The sequence below is a fragment of the Erpetoichthys calabaricus genome, chromosome 3 (assembly GCF_900747795.2).
Source record: "Erpetoichthys calabaricus chromosome 3, fErpCal1.3, whole genome shotgun sequence".
Taxonomy (NCBI): Eukaryota; Metazoa; Chordata; class Cladistia; order Polypteriformes; family Polypteridae; genus Erpetoichthys; species Erpetoichthys calabaricus.
In genome coordinates this window covers 52727392-52749653 of record NC_041396.2, presented here as the reverse complement: position 1 = coordinate 52749653, position 22262 = coordinate 52727392, and the positions used below count along the sequence as shown (strand labels likewise).

Sequence of the window (22262 nt, the reverse complement as noted above, 5' to 3'; positions counted from 1 at the left end):
TTTTCCAGTTAAGGATTGTGCGTAGCCAGAATCTCTCATAGAAGCATAGGTGCAAAATGGGAGCCAATCATGAACAGAATTCAAGTCTATTACCTGGCACACTCGGGCACGTGGTGACATTCACTAACCTGTTGCCAGCTTATGGCTACCAGTTACCCTAACATGCACATCAGGGAAGTGGGAGGAAAATTAGAATCCCCAGAAAAACACAAACACATACATGAGGAGAATGTGCAAATTTCACACACTATGTCTGTGCCACTCATGACGCACTGCAGATATCCAAGAGGAGGTGTATGTCTGAAAGTGTGTCTTAGTGGAGAAGTTACAGCATTATTGTGTACTATAATGTGTGTAGTCAGGACCCAAGTACTCACTGCCCAGTCAGCTTTCCATCCTCGGCAGATCACTTCATTGGCATGGTCTTATTGCCTCTTGAGTTGTACCTGAATGATAGACTCCAATATCTCATAACTACATGGACAGGTATAGGTTTATAAAAGCAAGCAAATACAAAGCAGAGTACATTTAGGAAACTAATTCACCAAAATTACATGCCGGGGCATACTAATGTGGGTTACCTTATGCATTTTCCATGTGATAATAGTAATAATAATCAATTACATTTCAGCCATTTATGCACCAATTCAGTCAACACCACATTAGGCATCTAGAATGACCAGGCCTTGATGGGCAACTTTAGCCACAGAGAGTCAGGATGTCAGTTTTACGTCTCATCCAAAGGGATGCCACCATTTTTGCAGTGCAGTGTCCCCATCACTGTACTGGGGCATTGGAATCAACACCCAGACCACAGGGTAAGCCCTCACTGCTGGCCTCACCAACACCTCTTCCAGTAGCAACCCAAGCTTTCCTGGTTGTTCTCTTATCCAAGTACTGGCCAGGCTTAAACTAGGTTAGCTTCAGGTGGATTACCTATTCTGTAGAGCATGTCGTATGGCTTCTGGTATGCCCACATGAGAGGCCGTACTATCATTAAATGCAGTGTGCCTCGGTTTTACTTGGTAATGTTTTCAGTCTGGTTCTCATTTGGTTGCCAGGTAAAGCTGGTGTCACATTTTGTGACTTATACATTTGGGTATGTCAGATTTGCAGATCACAGTTGCTGATTGTGTCACTGGACAATGTCAGATTAATGACTGAAAATCGATGCCCATGTTACATTTACTAATTATGTGCCAAATGTCCAGCACAGTTGTGCTTTTACCTTTTTCTGACATCAAATTGTGTGTTGCCTGACGGAGTCAGAACTGTACTAATGCTGTGCAAAGGTTTGACAGCTGCAACAGGTTAGATATGCAATCTCTGTCCTTTTTATTTTTTTCCATTTTGTCATGGTATATAAAACATGAGATGTCAGACAGAAGAGTCTCTGTTCTGTTTGTGAGGTCAAAAGCCCCCATGCTCCCAGACAGAGTGCTGCACAATGGGTTAACAGGCTGACTGGTCCAGCCACATTCTCTGACCTTTTTTCTTTTTATCTATTCCGTATTAGTATGTAAAATATGAGACATGAGACAGACAAGTTTCTGTTCGATTTGCAAAGTCCAAAACACTCATTCATCATCAGTACATTCTGTGCTTTGTACTTCAGGATTAGCATTAATTGTCTGTCAGCTCTCCTACTCACACAGCCTGCCTATGACTAAATATAAAATTAAACCTGTCAAATTTTATCAGAGTGAGTTACTGACTGCTTGGTGACATTCATTGGGTATGGCACATTAGGTGACCAACTTCATGGGAGCACTCTGCCGTTTCCCTTCCACTGACTAAGATTAAGCAAATGAAGGCTACAAGTGAAAATTGCTGGAAAAGTTGTTTTATGTGACTTGGACTTAACCTGCGTTGCATGAGGCATCTAGGTGAAGAATTGCATTGCTTATATAAGAGGACATTCTACATTTAAACTTGGCTTGGTTTAAAGTTGAATATGAAACTATAAGTGGTAGTGTGATACATAAATTCAAAAATCATGTGTATTAAACCTCTAATTTTATTACTGAACACAACTCTCTTGAAGGATGTGTAGACTTATCTCAGCCTGACTATGATTCTGTTTTACTGCTCCAAAATCAATAATATAAATGTGTAAGAAAATAAATAGAAACCTGAAAATAGTCAATCACTGTGTTGATTAAATAAATCTTTGCCATAACCCTTTTCCCCCCGAAAACACTACTACAAGCTGTGTCAAAGTGTATTTTTATAAGCTTTCATTCATTTAAAAGTATGAGCAAAATACACACACAAAGTTGGTAATCCAGGCAGAGTAGACATTGAGTACTATGTCAATGGTCATTTTCAAATCCCTCAACAATGGCAGAGAATGTTGTAAAAAGTAAACCCCTAAACTGGCAGGAGAAACATGCTAGGAGTGGTGGGTGATGCAGCTTAATGGGGTCTTCATTGTCTTCTTCTTTCACCTGCTTCCATGAGGGGTCACTACAGCGGATCATCTTTTTCCATATCTTTCCGTCCTCTACATCTTGCTCTGTTACACCCACCACCTGCATGTCCTCTCCCACCACATCCATAAACCTTCTCTTAGGCCTTTTTCTTTTCCTCTTACCTGGCAGCTCCATCCTTAACACCTTCTCCCAATCTCGCCTCTCTGACTTTGTCTCACAACCGTCCAACCTGAGCTGACCCTCTAATGTACTCCTAATCCTGTCCATCCTCATCACATCCAACACAAATCTTAACATCTTTAACTCTGCCACCTCCAGCTCTGTCTCCTTTTTTTCTGGTCAGCGCCACCGTCTCCAACCCATATAACATAGCTGGTCTCACTACCGTCTTGTAGACCTTCTCTTTCACTGTTGCTGGTACCTGTCTGTCAAAATCACTACTGACACTCTTCTCCTCCCATTTCACCCTGCCTGCACTCTCTTCTTCACCTCTCTTTCACACTCCCCATTACTGTTGAACCCAGATATTTAAACTCATCCTTCTTTGCCAACTCTTCTTTGTATCTTCACCATTCCTCTGACCTTCCTCTCATTTACACACATGGATTCTGTCTTGTTCCTACTGACCTTCATTCCTATCCTCTCTAGAGCATATCTCCACCTCTCCAGGACCTCCTTGACCTGCTCCCCACTCTTACTAAAAAATCACAATGTCGTCTACAAACATAATAGTCTCTGGGGACTCCTGTCTAATCTCGTCTGTTAACCTGTCCATCACCATTGCAAATAAGAAGGGGCTCAGAGCCGATCCTTGATGTAATCCACCTCCACCTTGAACACATTCATCACTCCTATGCAGACCTCACCACTGTCACACTTTCCTTGTACATATCATGTACCACTCTTTCATACTTCTCTGCCATTTCTGACTTCCTCATACAGTACTGCAACTCCCCTCTAGGCACTCTGTCATATGCTTTCTCCAGGTCCACAAAGACACAATGCAAATTCTTCAGTCCTTCTCTAAACTTCTCCATCAACTCCCTCAGAGCAAACATCACATCTGTGGTGCTCTTTTCTCTGGCATGAACCCATACTGCTGCTCACTAATCATCACCTCCCTTCTTAATCTAGCTTCCATTGCTCTTTCCCTTAACTTCATACTGTGGCTCATCAATTTTATCTGTCTGTAGTTACTACAGCTCTGCACATTCCCCTTATTCTTAAAAAGTAGTATCAGTATACTTCCTCTAAGCTTTTCATGCATCCTGTCACTTTCCAAGATTGCGTTAAACGATCTGGTTAAAAACTATACTGCCATCTCTCCTAAACACCACCATGCTTCCACATGTATGTCATCTGGACAACCAGCCTTCCCATTCTTCATCCTTTTTATAGCTATCTTGTCTTCCTCCATGCTAATCCATTGCACTTCCTTTTTCACTATCTCCACATCATCCAACCTTCTCTCTCTCTCATTCTCTTCCATAAAGCTGTCTTCAATGAAGTAGTCTAACAGTGCAGAGCTGTGTAAAACATTTTGCCATTCTCATATACAGTACATTCATATGTGAACTTCGACAACAGATATACACAATGTGACAACGGAGAGTGGCAATGTGCTGCATTTTGATTGTTACACGAATGAAAGAATTTCACTGTAATCTGTGACCCTATAAACCTGGGTCTCCATCTCTGGTTGTGGCTTCTAATTAAGAAACTGGTTGGAGTGAAATTGGTTGGAGTTTGACACCCTGACTTAGCTGGTCATCTGTTGGCTCACTTCACAACAAAATTCAGTTTGGGTGCCATTTAAGGAGAAAATGAAGCAATTCAGAGGACTGAGCCTTAAAAAACAAGTAAATTAAATTAAGGTGAATTAGTTAATTAGCAGCAAAAACTGCTCGCTAATTAAAGAAGGGGTTAGAATGAAAGTCTGAAGCCACAGTAACACTTTGGGACCGAAGTTGGCAACCTCTGCTGTAAACCTATCAAGTTCAAGATTGTGTGGAAGGACCACAGTCTATCCTGCTATGATCTGGGCTGAGATTTGGATCCGGGGTTATGAGGATGTATTACTTTTTCTGTTTCACCATGCTGTTCACATAAGAATGTCACTGGTTGTGGATGGCTTCTCAGTGGAGTAGAACATTTAAGAAAACCAACTAACATCACAATCAGCAAGACATAACATGATATGCTATAGGTGCTTATTTCAATGTGCTAGTCTTTACATGTGATCAGTTATATTTAACAAAGAAAGAAATTATTTCAGAGTGTCAGCGCATAACAAAAATAACTTTAACAAAGCTGTTTTTACAGAAATGTTGACAATATATTTGAAATTGAACTGATTTATATTTAGAACAGATAGCATTTTTGTTTTCTGTTACTGCAGTTGATGCTGCAATAGATGTTCTCATAGTGGTCATTTTTACCTTTGGGCTTTTACAATTGAAGTCATACAGTCAATAGCTGATCATGCATATATGTCAGTGCTTTGTGAGTTTACATTTTGGTTACTTTGCATTCTTGAAAGTTGCAGTGTTTGAAGATAATACATTTTGTCATCATTTTGTCCAGGATTATTTAACTAGTGGCTGGCTTGTGGTGTGCAAAGTCAGCAATCGCAGTGCCAGCAGGTTAAAGATACCCTCAAACCCGGAAACTCACATTAAAATATTTTGAAAACAAAACCTCTTAGTTATTATCCACAGCCATTTTTCTACTAAGCCCCAACCCCAGAACTACCTCGCCTATATGATGAGTTAAGACTATACTCGGATGGAAAAGTGAAATTTCAAAGCAAGGAGCTTTGGCTGAATAACTTACCTAATGTATACATGTGGCTATCTAAGTAACAACATTGACTAGCTTTAATTTAATTTTTGTCCCTCCATTATGTAGAGCAACTTTCCCAATGCTGATTCTTGCAGCATTTCACGCTGATTAAACCCAGCTCATATGACTTTAATCTCTTTTTTCCTGTTTGGAGATATGGCTCATCAATACAGTCCATGCAAAGCACAAATCAAGCAGGCACTGATTAATTGGGTAGAGTTCAGCAGGAGGCCAGAGGTCTTCTTCTTCTGACTGTGCTTGACCTTATTGTCTGCAAGGAGTCTATTAAGGGACACTTTTTATAAAGGAGAGCAAAATAAAAAAAGTCATCCAGATTAGAAAGAGAATATTTTTTGGAATTTGTTCTTGAGTTCAGATCCAACAGTAGAGACATTAAGAAATGTGTGGCTTTTGGGACCGCCCAAAAAAGGACTTTGATGCTTACATCTTACTGTTTCCTTTTTATAATGTAAAACAAACATGCCTGCTGTTGCCAACAGCTTGTTTACAGAACCGCAGTGAGGGTGATCCAAATCATGAAATTAGAAATCAGATCTTTTCCCACAAGTTAAACAGGCGACTTTAATTAGAGTTGTGTGGGATGAATGGCAATTGCTTTGTTTTTTCAGTGTGTTATTTTTCTTCTTGTCCTTCTGTAGGATTTTTTTTTATTATCCATCTAGAAAAAAATATATATACTTTAAAAACATACATACACCAGGTTTAGAGTAGAATGGTTTGGAAGTTGTCTGTTAAACAGTGTAATTTAGAAAATTTAGGGACTTAAAAAATTTCTTTAACTGCTAGATTTAGTTTCTGAAGAACCCAGTTTGACAGTTCACTAATCGGTTCTTCTAGCATTGCAGCAAATGTATTTCAAACATTCCAGAAAAAAAAATACTTATTGAGCTCAGCATTTTTAGTGCGCAGATGGGGGTTCTTCCTATTTCTTCCCAACACAACATCCTACCCCAATACACCTGACAAGAGTTCCATTCAGAGCAATGTCAAGCACATCTTGTTTCTTTCTTCAGCTGGTAGTTTATACATTCAGGTTTTGTTGTGGTAGTTCAGGGTATACCCAGGATGGAGCTTCCCAACTTCTTTTTCTCAGCATTTGCTTGGCTCATGTCCACTGCTGACTATGCTGACCTATAAAGGGTATGTCTTAAAGCCTGAACTCCAGTAATTTCCATTTAATCAGTATCATCATTCAATAAACAAAGCATTCAGGTACTTCAGTCAGTTTGCTTACTCTGACTTTGTTTTGATGTCTGATTATTCCAATTTCCTAGTACATCCCAAAGATGCAGTTGTTTAGGTTAATAGGTAACAACAACTTGACAAAGTTAAATAAGTGATGGTGGGTGTGTACTGTATGAGTGTGTTATACAATGAATGGCATCTAGCTTATTGTCAGTTCCTCTAGCTTATTTTTGGTTCCTACCTTGTGCTGAGAAAATGTTCTGGCATCTTGCAACCCAGTTTTGGAATAAGTGGTTTCAGAAAAATGAACGGCTTGTTAGTTAATTAAAAGTTCAGGGATAGCACAGAGCTGTAAATTGGAGGGTATCAAGAACTGGTCCTTTAGAATATTGATGGAGAGGTCTGCTTTTGTTCCTGTCGTATATACAATATGCCGCCTTACAAAGGCAAACCATATTATCAACGACCTCAGCCATCCCATACATTTTTTCACTCTCTTACATTCTGGGAAGAGTAACATAACCATCAGCAATCACACATGTAGATTCAGGGACAGCTTTCTATCTACAAGTTATAAGATTACTCAACACCCACTTCTACTGACAAACATCTGATGTTGTATTTAATATAAAGATTGGCATTCAGTGTCTGTTGTTGGTATTTTACAACTGACATTAGTCTAATAGAGACATGCAAGTGCAAGTTAGGTTCTCATTGTACTCAACACACAAGACAATAAAGTTCAACTTGAAGTTTAACATGAAAAGCACCATTTTGACAAGACGTAACCAATTGGTATTCTTTCGCTTGAGTATGAAGGCTTTCAATACTAATGAAGAGTGGCATCCCTTCATTAAAGGCAGGTTTGGCACTAGCCCCCATCCCCCAGCAGATTGCCAGCAGTCATCATCATTATCATGAATAACATTGATTACTTATGTATGGTATGACTTAGTACTTTGCCAGTTGAACATAAATTAAATATTCATTTGTACTCCTGCTTTTGGTGTTGTGTATTTCATACTGAGATATTTTGTAATACAGTGGTACCTCTGGTCACAACCATAATTCATTCCAAAACTCTGTACGCGACCTGAACGTAATTTCCCCATAAGATTGTATGTAAATACAATTAACCAATTCCAGACCGTACAAATTGTATGCTCTGTATAAGAAAGGACAGAGCCGGATATACTTCCTTAGAAGGCTGGCGTCCTTCAACATCTGCAATAAGATGCTACAGATGTTCTATCAGACGGTTGTGGTGAGCGCCCTCTTCTACGCGGTGGTGTGTTGGGGAGGCAGCATTAAGAAGAAAGACACTGCACGCCTGGACAAACTGGTGAGGAAGGCAGGCTCTATTGTTGGCATGGAGCTAGACAGTTTGACATCTGTGGCAGAGCGACGGGTGCTCAGCAGGCTCCTGTCAATAATGGAGAATCCACTGCATCCACTAAACAGTGTCATCTCCAGATAGAGGAGCAGCTTCAGCAACAGACTGCTGTCACTGTCCTGCTGCACTGACAGACTGAGAAAATCGTTCCTCCCCCAAACTATGCGATTCTTCAATTCCACCCGGGGGGGTAAACGTTAACATTATATAAAGTTATTGTCTGTTTTTTTACCTGCATTATTATCAATCTTTAATTTAATATTGTTTTTTGTATCAGTAAGGTGCTGCTGGAGTATGTGAATTTCCCCTTGGGATTAATAAAGTATCTATCTATCTATCTATCTATCTATCTATCTATCTATCTATCTATCTATCTATCTATCTATCTATCTATCTATCTATCTATCTATCTATCTATCTATCTATCTATCTATCTATCTATCTATCTATCTATCTAAATACAGTAATCCCTCCTCCATCGCGGGGGTTGCGTTCCAGAGCCACCCGCGAAATAAGAAAATCCGCGAAGTAGAAAACATATGTTTATATTGGTTATTTTTATATTGTCATGCTTGGGTCACAGATTTGCGCAGAAACACAGGAGGTTGTAGAGAGACAGGAACGTTATTCAAACACTGCAAACAAACATTTGTCTCTTTTTCAAAAGTTTAAACTGTGCTCCATGACAAGACAGAGATGACAGTTCCGTCTCACAATTAAAAGAATGCAAACATATCTTCCTCTTCAAAGGAGTGCGCGTCAGGAGCACAGAATGTCAGAAAGACAGAGGAAAGCAAATAAATCAATAGGGCTGTTTGGCTTTTAAGTATGCGAAGCACCGCGGCACAAAGCTGTTGAAGTCGGCAGCTCACACCCCCTCCGTCAGGAGTAGACAAAGAGAGAGAGAGATAAAAACAAACAAGCAAAAATCAATACGTGCCCTTCGAGCTTTTAAGTATGCGAAGCACCGTGCAGCATGTCGCTTCAGGAAGCAGCTGCACAGAAGGTAGCAACGTGAAGATAATCTTTCAGCATTTTTAGACGAGCGTCCGTATTGTCTAGGTGTGCAAACAGCCCCCCTGCTCAATCCCCCTACGTCAGGATCAGAGAAAGTCAGCGCAAGAGAGAGAGAAAAGTAAGTTGGGTTTCTTCTCAGCCATCTGCCAATAGCGTCCCTTGTATGAAATCAACTGGGCAAACCAACTGAGGAAGCATGTACCAGAAATTAAAAGACCCATTGTCCGCAGAAATCCGCGAACCAGCAAAAAATCCGCGATATATATTTAAATATGCTTACATATAAAATCCGCGATAGAGTGAAGCCGCGAAGCGCGATATAGCGAGGGATCACTGTACATATTTTTTTAAATTTTTTTAAGCACAAAAATAGTTAATTATACCATAGAATGCACAGTGTAATAGTAAACTAAATGTAAAAACACTGAATAACACTGAGAAAACCTTGAACAGAGAAAACTAACATTGTAAGAGTTCACGCTAGACCCTTGCGAACCGCTTGCTGCAAACACTTTTTTAAAAGTTTTAAGCACAGGGAGAAAAAATGAAATGCCACTTCTCTTGCAAAACTTTTCACACCATCCTCTACTGTCTTTAAATTCCTCACCTTCGCCATTTGAAGAAGGATTTTTTTTCAGCAAATCGCCATGAATCTTCCTGGCTTTCTCGCATATGATCAGCTCGCTTACGCTATCCCCTGCAAGTTGCTTCTCGTTTAACCACACTAGCAACAGTTTTTCCACATCTTCCAGCACTTGAGGCCTCTGCCTGGTTAACATTGTAACTGCTTTTGCAACATCAGCTGCTTTGTTAGGCCCTGTATACACAAACAAAAGAAAATGGGAAACGGAGAATGGGAAATCATTGGCGCGTACAAACCGGAAGGGAAACTAGTCGCCTGTGTTTTTGTTCGCCACCAGAGCATGTGGTTGTGAACAGATGCAAAGTCTTGGCAAACTTTTTGATCGTAATCCAATTTGTACGTGTTCGGAAACGTTCGTGACCAGAGATTCTACTGTACTGTCCTTTGGTGGTTGTACTGAATGACAGTATGTTGATAATCCTTTATTTTATGTGTTTATATCATCACTGGTGCTCATAGTGCACTGTTTAAATTTGGAAGTAGTCATTTCTCCTTTTATGGCAGCTTGAGTAGGTGAATTTTGTTTCATTCAAAATCATTTTAACTTTAAAAGTCAAAGAGAAATTGACCAGCTAGCCAGGTGCACCTAGTTTTCAATGAAAAACAAGAACGAAGGCAGAGAACACAGTGGCAAATAAAAATAAAGGAAGATAAAACTTCAGACCTCTCTAAACTTTGAACTTCGCATGGTTTGAACCCTGGTTTGTCACATGGGAAAGCCTGTCCACTTCCTTGCCATCGTAGCACAGTAATCTTGAATTTGTCTTCCATATTTTTCTCTTTGTGTAACCTGGCCTCTCCACACCTGGTTGGATATCTGCCCTTTGGTGCCCTAGAGGAGCATTTTTCATTTTTTCTCATGTTACACTCCTCCTGGATGCGCTGCCCTCTTGCACTTCCAGGCAGTGCAGTGCACCCACAGGGTAACAGCATTCTTTCTGTAGTGGCATGACAACATGCTACAATTCCCTTGCCCACCAGGCTAGCTATCACAAGTGTCTTACAAATGATTATTTTTTTTAATTCAGTGTACAGTATTGTTACATTTGTTATTATAGAGTTATTGCAGGGCTACACCATTATGTATCTGCAAAGGAATACAAAAGTAAAAGGTTATTTCCACCCTGAATGGAACAAAAGACACAAGGTTTTGGCAATGTTTTAGCCTTCAACAGACATGCAACTGAAAATGAAAGACCAGGTAACATATATGGATGCAAGAAGGGAATAAAGCCAGGGCAGACAAAGGTGAAAATGTGAGAGTAGGTGTGAAAAAGCTATCATTAGTGAAGGTGAAGGGAGAGACTAAAAAGTTATTCAGTCATTAAGACCTGGAGAAGTAAGTTATCTTCCTCTGTTTTTCTTTGGAAAGTGTTTTCGAAGTCTGTGGTATAGCGGATCTGCATCTCAAAAAGAGTGGCCATTTTATTAAGTAAATAATGAATACGCTTGTGCTGGGGAGTAGAGCAGGGGCAAGTGATGTGCCAGGAAGACACCCTGTCTCTGGGTTGGTGTGAGGCGGTCAACCATCCGTGCGTTGCCTTGCCGGCATGTGCGGGCAGTCTGATTGCCGATAATGAAGCGATCGCACTTACAACAGCTCCCCAGCCTCTTAGAGTTGATGTAACAATGTCTACTCCTGGCTCAATTGAGGGCCATACCCGCAATATGAGAGGGCTATCATCAATCAATGAAGACACTCATCATTCTGAGTTTTGTTTACACAAGTTTGTGAAAGAGGTAGAGAGTTCTTAATATGCCATCCATATTACTAACCGAGAATGGTAAACCGGATATGGATGCAGGGACCTGCCCGTGGACGCAGGAGACATAGTGCGCAGGCGCCACACAAAGCCCCCCCGCCCCAGAGTGAAACGGGAGAGACTACGAACGTGCGCAGGCGCCACACAAAGCCCCCCCGCCCCAGAGTGAAACGGGAGAGACTACGAACCGTCTGACATGCCGCAAGCAGGATAAAGCGAGGTCAGAAATAAAAGACAGAGTAGGAAACAAAGTAAAACGTCATAAAGAGGTTAAAGAACGGGGCCAAACACATGGAGAGCAGGTTACAGATGATGAAAACTAGAATAAAACAGCTTCAAAAAAACCTAGGCACGAAACACATGCACACCGAGATACAGAATATAAAGGCAGAAAAAACGACAGTTAAACGTCCACACCACACAGCGGAGGCAGACCCGGAAGGTGCAGGCGCCTACATCGCACGTCGGAAGGCGCGGGAAAGTACGAAAGGCAAAGGCGCCTACACAGCATGGTAAAACCCAACATAATACGGAAGGCGCAGGCGTTCCCACCATATTGTGAGTGGCACTACTGCGTAGTGAAGGCGCAGGCGTCACCGCCATATTGTGCGTGGCACTACTGCGGAGTGAAGTTAGGAATAATGTGCTGCTTGGGATCATACAAAACGCCGAACGCGACCCACTGTCTGAAACTGCGGAGGCAAAGCAGGCACGGGTTCAAACCGCACGAACTCGACTGACGGATATACGCCTACAACGCGCGTCTCAAACCGCAGAAGCAGGGCAAGCACGGGTTCAAAACAACGCAAGCTCCTACAATGCGCGTCTGAAATTCCGGCTGCCCAGCAGGCACGGGTTCAAAACGCCGGGGGTAGGCGAGCGAAGCGAGCAGGGGGCGAAGCCTCCTTGTATAGTATAAACCAAATGTAGCGGCATCTTTTCCAGGTTCCCAAAATCGAGCAGCTACTGAGTTGGTAATGTAGGATCCAGCATGAGTCAAACTATTAACAAAAGAAATTCCTTGGTCTAATTAAGTTCATTTACAAAAAAATTTATGAAAATTTAAAAAGAACAAATCACAAAAATTAAAAGTTATTACATACGCAGAATAAAAGGGAAAAAGGTTTCTTCTTTCTTTCATTGCAATCTTAGCTTTCTCATGTTAAACTTCAGTTACTTTCTACACTTAAAAGTTGTGTTGCTTTTCTATGGCAAACTTACAAAGGCTTCACTTCAATATGTTCAGTACGTTCAGTTCAGTACAGTGTGAAATGGTTTGTCCTCCATGCCCAAGGCAGATCATGGACTGAACTAGTTTCTAGTCAGAATGAGAAGAAATAGAATACTCCATTTACAATTGAGTTTGTAGGGGTTATAATAGAACCTTACATGGACTATGGACTAATATATAGGGAAACATTTTAACATTTATCAGTTTAACATAAACTAACAAATGTGTATTACAGTAATACTCTGTACAAGCAACATTATTCAAAATGGAAATAAAAAATTAGCCAGAAGTTTTCCTATCTCATTACATTTTGTAACAGTTTAGTAAGCTGTTCTGTCAGTTCAGAGTTCCAAAAGTTACCATCAGTTCAAGACTGAAGAGCAACGTACTTACGAGCTCTTTTATTCTTAGTGCCATTAATATTTAGAAAGGCCTGTAGGTGGCAGATAGATGCTCATGAACTCAAAATTATTACAGTTTATTAAAATATTCTTGGTATCATTCTTGGCTTCATTCTTTCTTGACATATGTTACAGTAAGGCTGGGAAAATGTTGCATAAGCGGTGATAAAAAAAATTTTAAGCCTGCTGTATTCAGAGAATACTGCAGACCTGCCTACTACATGTGACAACTCTGGAAACCTGTGACTTGTAATGCCATAAAGATGATTCAAACTGCATTTAAAATTTAAAATCACAGCTCTATATTGGCATAAGTGCAAACTAGAATTACCTCATAATGTTTTGAATCTGGATGAATGTCTACTGACAAGAAGAAGAAATAAAAATAACAGATTACTTTTACTCACTCAAACATAGGTAGATAGATATAACTTTATTACTGTTCTTTCTCTCCACCATATTCTCAACAAGAACTACTCAGGATGTGGATTGTGCACTTTATTCTGTCACCTCACAACTTAACTATATCATATAATGTTTAACTTTTAATTGATTTTTTCCCCAATTACTCAATATTTTGCTTATCATGATTGTGTACACCTTGCCACAGAAAGCATCTAATGCTGAGTGTTTATTAGTATTGGCTTTGATGAAGATAGGAGAACCGAACTATGGCAAAGTCTGCCACAGATCCAACCTGCTCAGAGTCATCAATAAGTCTGAGGAGGCAAAAATTACAGTATTAAGTGTGTTTTTATAACACATGTTGGATTCCTTGATAAGGCCATTTATCCATTGCTTTCAACCAAGTGTATTTCACCACAAGGCCATTCAGAGTAGAGATTCAAGAATTTATTTTGAGAAAACATTAGCTCCTGTTCAGGATCATGAGGAGCCAGACATGTGCAGGCTCCAGTTCCTGTACTTGATTATTATTTGTGTGGAGTCTGCAAGGTCTGCCCACATCAGTATAGGGTTTTTGTCTGAGTACTCCAGTTTTTGTTGCATGTTCCAAACTTAAGATAACCAGTATGGCTCTGTGTGTGCGTATGTGAGTACAATGGAGTTTTACAATGTTATCTTACGTTACAACAGCAGCTGATCGCCTGTGACCATTACTGAAGCAGGAAATACCAAGATAGAAAGATTATTTTTTTTTATTTATGTTTAACAATTTATTTCAGAATATTTATATACACTGTTTTGGGTGGCGCAGTAAGGTGGTCCTCACAGTAAGGAGACCTGGGTTCGCTTCCCGGGTCCTCCCTGTTTGGAGTTTGTATGTTCTCCCCGTGTCTCTGCTTCGGTTTCCTCCCACAGTCCAAAGACATGCCGGTTAGGTGCTTTGGTGATCCTAAATTGTCCCTAGTGTGTGTGCCCTGCCCTGGCACCCTGCCCGGGGTTTGTTCCTGCCTTGCGCCCTGTGCTGGCTGGGATTGGCTCCAGCAGACCCCTGTGTTAGGATGTAGTGGGTTGGACAATGCCTGACTGTTTTTGGGAACAACCCAATTGAAAGCAAAAATGCTCAGTGAACTCTTCTTAAAAATTATTTTTTTTTAAGGCTGTGATTTTTCTGGTATCTTTTGTCAACTGTTGATTGATACTCCACAGGTCGTCTTAGTGCCTTTGGATAGGGAGTAATTCTTTTTACTCAATTTAGAACACTGAGTTCTGGATGTCACAGGTTATATAGACGTCAGACTCTATTAGTTGTCTTGCTGATTCATGAGCCATAAACATGGTTCAAGTCAAGCCTCATGAAAGGGTTACCATTTATCTTGCAGCATCATCTGCCAACAAAGATCATGTAGTGTCAAGTGTGGGCAGAACTTGAATTATATGTGTCCCCAATTTAACTGAATAAAAAGGAAAATCATTAAACATGTTTTAATGATTAAAGGTTGACAGCATAAAGGAGGAACTAAACTGATACAAGGCTCCCTTGGGAACATGTCATCAGTGGGTTTTCAGAGTCCTTTGTAATGCAGGCCTGGTATTCCTCATTAAGGGTAACTACAAGCAGTTATGGAGATGTGCACAACACACAATATGAACCTTTCTTTTGGCTTTTGAGAATTTGTTTCAAAAGGACAGGTACTAGTACATATAGTACAGAATGTTTTCATTCATTCTGTATTATTAGATTAAAAAACAGTATGTATCAATAAGTTGTAAAATGTTCAGTTGTTTTTTTTATCATTAACAGTAGTGAGAACAGAAATGTGCAGCAGGCCATCTGGTTTTATGTTTAACCTAAAGAAGCTCCTCCTAAAATTTTTTGAGCAGTGTGTTACGCAAAAGCAACAAATGCAGAAATATAGCTGTCGTCTATGGGTATGTTAGCTAAATGATTTAATTAAATCTTTTAAATCCTCATGGAATGAATGGAGTGAAGTCAAGCATTCCTTTCACTTACTTGAAACAGGAGACCTCATTCAAGAAAGCCAATATTTAACCCAGATTTTAAAAGACTGCTTCATTTAGTTCGATTACACCTGATTTGTAGCCTTACAAGGCATTTGGAGTCCAACTAAAACGGTTCTGTTATAAGGATGTTGCATATAACATATTGCTTAGTTTTTGTTAGATTTTTGGTTATGCAAGAACATCTAAAACATTCTAAAAGGTGCTGTATATTAATTTAATTCATTAACTGTAACCAGCTTGTCATTCAGAAAGTTGCAGTTCAGTGGAGCCTTTCTTGGCAGACATTTGACTCTTGGCAGAGCTACAGCCTAAGTAGGAGGTTGGTCAGTCAGAAAATATATAATCAACCTTAAGGCAATTTACTGAGGCTAAATTACACATCAGTGGGAGGAAACCATTTTCCCAGGGATACCCACGGACGAACAAGACTAACATACAAATGCTACAGCAGTCGACCACAAAAGTCAAAACTTGTAGCTCCTGTTTCCAATATTACACCGGCTGCTACTCACCTCAGCCTTTTTGTTTACATTCCAAAACTCGAGGCTTTCTTTCAGTCATATTAAATAACAGTAAGTCATTATTTTACATGGCACCTTTTCGTTGACTATACAGTATATTTTTCAGAGAAACATGCAATGTTTGCACATTGGAATGTGTGATTTGTTAACATTGCCTGTGACCTAATATCACTGTTTTAGAACTAGTCTATACCAAAATGAATACCTTTGATATAATACTTCATATATACACATATATGTTGTGTAAGATAGTCATTTAAGAAAATATTATAAATACTTCAAAATATCTGATTATTTATGTAGAAAGTGACACATTTTAAAATATACCAAACTGAGTTTGTTTTCTATTTTTGCCAGGAAGAATATACAAAGAAAATGTATCCTCTTCATTGTTAGGCACCAGCTCAGTGATATTTGAGAAGCCCCCTTGACGTAGAGCTGCTAATTGCCATCAGGCCTTTGGCAGCACCATTTGACATTGCAAATACGCCATTAACTCTCAGAACATCTATTGTTAATCCTTAAGTTGGACAGGATCTACTCTGGCAAGACATACATGAGTTCTGGGTGATATGTGTTATGGTAACCTGCTCTTTGAAGTGTTGCATAGGTCTCACAGTTAGCATAACAGCAGAGCTACCATGAGCCTGTAAGTAGATGTGGTATTTACAACTAAATAAATTCAAATATTTTTTAATTTTTAAGATTTATACAGTAAAATACTGTGCAAAGCTTTAGGTAACCCAATATAATTATTTTGAAAGCTAGCTACTTGGGCAGTAATGTACATGTTTATTTACTTGTGGAGACACTGTAAAATATCAGAATAAAACACTTGTGCAGAATAAACAAGCGCCAAGAATGACTTTTTTGAAACAAACCAGTACTTTGTGTGCCCTCCTTAAGAATGCCAAATTAAAGCAGTTCACTTTGGTACACTGTCGTATAATATTTTCCTCGTAGGTTCTTGCATGACTTATCATAAATGTTCTTTTGACCATGGTTGCTTTTTGTACTTTTCATTGTCCAAGTGATTTCACACACTTTCAGTTATGTTGTGGTGGTCATTCTAATGTTGTGTGTTCCATCTGCAGATGTCCATTCCAAGTAAGACTTAATTGTGTTTACAGTGTGTTTTGGAGTTGGTATTGTGCTAAAACATTTCTTTTCCAAACTGTTGTTTTCCTAAAGGTGGAGCATGATGAATTAAAATGCTTATTTTTCTGGTTCTCATTCTTTTCATACATTTTGACCATTTTGGATGAAACGCACCCTGAGACCTTAACTGAGCTGCCCCAGATGACTGCAGACAGGCATCAATGTACTTCACACCAGTTTTTCAGAATTTCAGAATTCAACTCATTGCTTCATAAAACCTTCTTCCACTGGTAGTCACTCAGAGTCCATTATTATATTTCGTTTACTGCAATCTCTTTTACTTGTTGCATTTCTGCAAGAATTGTTTATTGGCTACAACATGCCCTACAATACATTTCTTTTAGTATTCTACTTCATGTGGCTAAAGTGTATACTTTGGTGCTAAATCCTGATCAGACAGGTTTATTTCTGTCCTCTAAGGAAGTGACTTTTAATATTGTTCATCAAAGGTAGACAATTTTTTAGGCATCTCACTGTCTTTCACTACATTTTCTATTCTTATATTGGCCACTATCTTCAAATTTAACAATGATAGTGTGAACGCCACATCTTTAAAATCAGGTTTGGTTTCCTATTGCTTGTTGACTTTAGCCTTGTGGATATAAAATATGTCAGCTTAGCCATTTCCAAATCTTTCCTTAGGTCATCTCAGTAATTGTGGTAACTATCTAATACACCCATTTGTTAAGTTGCACCACTAGCACATCTGCTTCATTGGATCACAACATCATTAGAAAAGTGTGCTCTTGGTGGAAATTGACAAACATTTGGAATGACTTTTTTTGCTTTAAGGAAAGGTTTGTGAAGCAAGTCTGTGTTGTTCTAGCCTTCACTTTAATGCCATTTTTGGGAAACACAGGAAATTCTTTTTTTTATGGTGTGAATTTTAATTGGTGTTTATTGTAGTGTTAAATTGCATTTGCAGGAGCAAATAATCAATTCAGTTTATTTTTGTCATGGGCTCTTCAATGAGTGCAGACCGCACTGATAAACCTTACTGCCAGGATAACTAGCTGGCTAACACTTTTGCACTATGTAAATTTGTCTATATGTGTGTATAAATATACTGTATGTGTATATACAGTATATATATATATATATATATATATATATATATATATATATATATATATACAGTGGTGTGAAAAACTATTTGCCCCCTTCCCGATTTCTTATTCTTTTGCATGTTTGTCACACAAAATGTTTCTGATCATCAAACACATTTAACCATTAGTCAAATATAACACAAGTAAACACAAAATGCAGTTTTTAAATGATGGTTTTTATTATTTAGGGAGAAAAAAAATCCAAACCTACATGGCCCTGTGTGAAAAAGTAATTGCCCCCTTGTTAAAAAATAACCTAACTGTGGTGTATCACACCTGAGTTCAATTTCCATAGCCACCCCCAGGCCTGATTACTGCCACACCTGTTTCAATCAAGAAATCACTTAAATAGGAGCTGCCTGACACAGAGAAGTAGACCAAAAGCACCTCAAAAGCTAGACATCATGCCAAGATCCAAAGAAATTCAGGAACAAATGAGAACAGAAGTAATTGAGATCTATCAGTCTGGTAAAGGTTATAAAGCCATTTCTAAAGCTTTGGGACTCCAGCGAACCACAGTGAGAGCCATTGTCCACAAATGGCAAAAACATGGAACAGTGGTGAACCATCCCAGGAGTGGCCGGCTGACCAAAATTACCCCAAGAGCGCAGAGACGACTCCTCCGAGAGGTCACAAAAGACCCCAGGACAACGTCTAAAGAACTGCAGGCCTCACTTGCCTCAATTAAGGTCAGTGTTCACGACTCCACCATAAGAAAGAGACTGGGCAAAAACGGCCTGCATGGCAGATGTCCAAGACGCAAACCACTGTTAAGCAAAAAGAACATTAGGGCTCGTCTCAATTTTGCTAAGAAACATCTCAATGATTGCCAAGACTTTTGGGAAAATACCTTGTGGACTGATGAGTCAAAAGTTGAACTTTTTGGAAGGCAAATGTCCCGTTACATCTGGCGTAAAAGGAACACAGCATTTCAGAAAAAGAACATCATACCAACAGTAAAATATGGTGGTGGTAGTGTGATGGTCTGGGGTTGTTTTGCTGTTTCAGGACCTGGAAGGCTTGCTGTGATAGATGGAACCATGAATTCTACTGTCTACCAAAAAATCCTGAAGGAGAATGTCCGGCCATCTGTTCGTCAACTCAAGCTGAAGCGATCTTGGGTGCTGCAACAGGACAATGACCCAAAACACACCAGCAAATCCACCTCTGAATGGCTGAAGAAAAACAAAATGAAGACTTTGGAGTGGCCTAGTCAAAGTCCTGACCTGAATCCAATTGAGATGCTATGGCATGGCCTTAAAAAGGCGGTTCATGCTAGAAAACCCTCAAATAAAGCTGAATTACAACAATTTTGCAAAGATGAGTGGGCCAAAATTCCTCCAGAGCGCTGTAAAAGACTCATTGCAAGTTATCGCAAACGCTTGATTGCAGTTATTGCTGCTAAGGGTGGCCCAACCAGTTATTAGGTTCAGGGGGCAATTACTTTTTCACACAGGGCCATGTAGGTTTGGATTTTTTTTTCTCCCTAAATAATAAAAACCACCATTTACAAACTGCATTTTGTGTTTACTTGTGTTATATTTGACTAATGGTTAAATGTGTTTGATGATCAGAAACATTTTGTGTGACAAACATGCAAAAGAATAAGAAATCAGGAAGGGGGCAAATAGTTTTTCACACCACTGTATATATATATATATATATATATATATACAGTGGTGTGAAAAACTATTTGCCCCCTTCCTGATTTCTTATTCTTTTGCATGTTTGTCACACAAAATGTTTCTGATCATCAAACACATTTAACCATTAGTCAAATATAACACAAGTAAACACAAAATGCAGTTTTAAAATGATGGTTTTTATTATTTAGGGAGAAAAAAAACCCAAACCTACATGGCCCTGTGTGAAAAAGTAATTGCCCCCTTGTTAAAAAATAACCTAACTGTGGTGTATCACACCTGAGTTCAATTTCCGTAGCCACCCCCAGGCCTGATTACTGTCACACCTGTTTCAATCAAGAAATCACTTAAATAGGAGCTGCCTGACACAGAGAAGTAGACCAAAAGCACCTCAAAAGCTAGACATCATGCCAAGATCCAAAGAAATTCAGGAACAAATGAGAACAGAAGTAATTGAGATCTATCAGTCTGGTAAAGGTTATAAAGCCATTTCTAAAGCTTTGGGACTCCAGCGAACCACAGTGAGAGCCATTATCCACAAATGGCAAAAACATGGAACAGTGGTGAACCTTCCCAGGAGTGGCCGGCCGACCAAAATTACCCCAAGAGCGCAGAGACGACTCATCCGAGAGGTCACAAAAGACCCCAGGACAACGTCTAAAGAACTGCAGGCCTCACTTGCCTCAATTAAGGTCAGTGTTCACGACTCCACCATAAGAAAGAGACTGGGCAAAAACGGCCTGCATGGCAGATTTCCAAGACGCAAACCACTGTTAAGCAAAAAGAACATTAGGGCTCGTCTCAATTTTGCTAAGAAACATCTCAATGATTGCCAAGACTTTTGGGAAAATACCTTGTGGACTGATGAGACAAAAGTTGAACTTTTTGGAAGTCAAATGTCCCGTTACATCTGGCGTAAAAGGAACACAGCATTTCAGAAAAAGAACATCATACCAACAGTAAAATATGGTGGTGGTAGTGTGATGGTCTGGGGTTGTTTTGCTGCTTCAGGACCTGGAAGGCTTGCTGTGATAGATGGAACCATGAATTCTACTGTCTACCAAAAAATCCTGAAGGAGAATGTCCGGCCATCTGTTCGTCAACTCAAGCTGAAGCGATCTTGGGTGCTGCAACAGGACAATGACCCAAAACACACCAGCAAATCCACCTCTGAATGGCTGAAGAAAAACAAAATGAAGACTTTGGAGTGGCCTAGTCAAAGTCCTGACCTGAATCCAATTGAGATGCTATGGCATGACCTTAAAAAGGCGGTTCATGCTAGAAAACCCTCAAATAAAGCTGAATTACAACAATTTTGCAAAGATGAGTGGGCCAAAATTCCTCCAGAGCGCTGTAAAAGACTCATTGCAAGTTATCGCAAACGCTTGATTGCAGTTATTGCTGCTAAGGGTGGCCCAACCAGTTATTAGGTTCAGGGGGCAATTACTTTTTCACACAGGGCCATGTAGGTTTGGATTTTTTTTTCTCCCTAAATAATAAAAACCACCATTTACAAACTGCATTTTGTGTTTACTTGTGTTATATTTGACTAATGGTTAAATGTGTTTGATGATCAGAAACATTTTGTGTGACAAACATGCAAAAGAATAAGAAATCAGGAAGGGGGCAAATAGTTTTTCACACCACTGTATATATAAGCCCGTGAATTTACATATATCAGAACTTGCTGTGTCAGAAAAAATACCCACTTGCTTGATTTACTCTGTTGTTGCACACTTTTGGCACTGAATGTTTTCATGTCATCAGCCAAAATGTAATATTGTCATTTATTGAATGAACAAAGTTATATAACACCAATTAAAACTGTATGAAAAAGTAATAGCTCACTGGCTAAATCATCCCAAATAAAGTGATAACTAAACACAGCAGGGGTTAATTACAGAACAGCATTATTTTATATTTATGGTTATGTTTATATACTAGCTGTGCTATCTTTGTAAGATGGGTTGAAATCTAAGTAATTAAAGTAATAATAATAATAATAATAATAATTCATTACATTTATATAGCAGTCCTCTGCGGTTACATTTGCAGTGCACCATGCAATTAACACGTCTCTGTTACCTGTCGTTTGGTATAAGATTCATAAAAGTAGTGTTAATGTTTCTGATGTGTCATCTATGGGAATGACAGAGACATAGCAATCGGACAGGTAACACATATTGTAGACACATCCTTTAATTAAGGTAGTTTTGGAAACATTTTAATGTTGCTTTTATACATCAAATAGTTTGATAAATCTGATGCTTCTGAAAGAGTGACATTCTAATCAGAAGTATAAAAATGAGAACTGGGGTTTTGTTAAAAAACAGGAACAATATTGTTAGCAGAAGTCATCATTTCTCTTCGCAGTGTATTTGTGGCCTCCACCAATCAGATTGTTTTGACCTGCTTTGGAAATTTAAGGTGCTTTTCACAACAGCTGAGTTCACGGAATTTTCAATTATTCAAGATGACAG

At 39.3% G+C, this 22262-nt stretch overlaps 1 protein-coding gene across 1 annotated transcript in view; it reads left to right on the top strand.

The window, feature by feature from the left end:
• The window catches only part of LOC114648032 (protein eva-1 homolog C), a 284216-nt gene that overhangs the window by 242068 nt on the left and 19886 nt on the right, over nucleotides 1–22262 (top strand). The window lies entirely within an intron of this gene.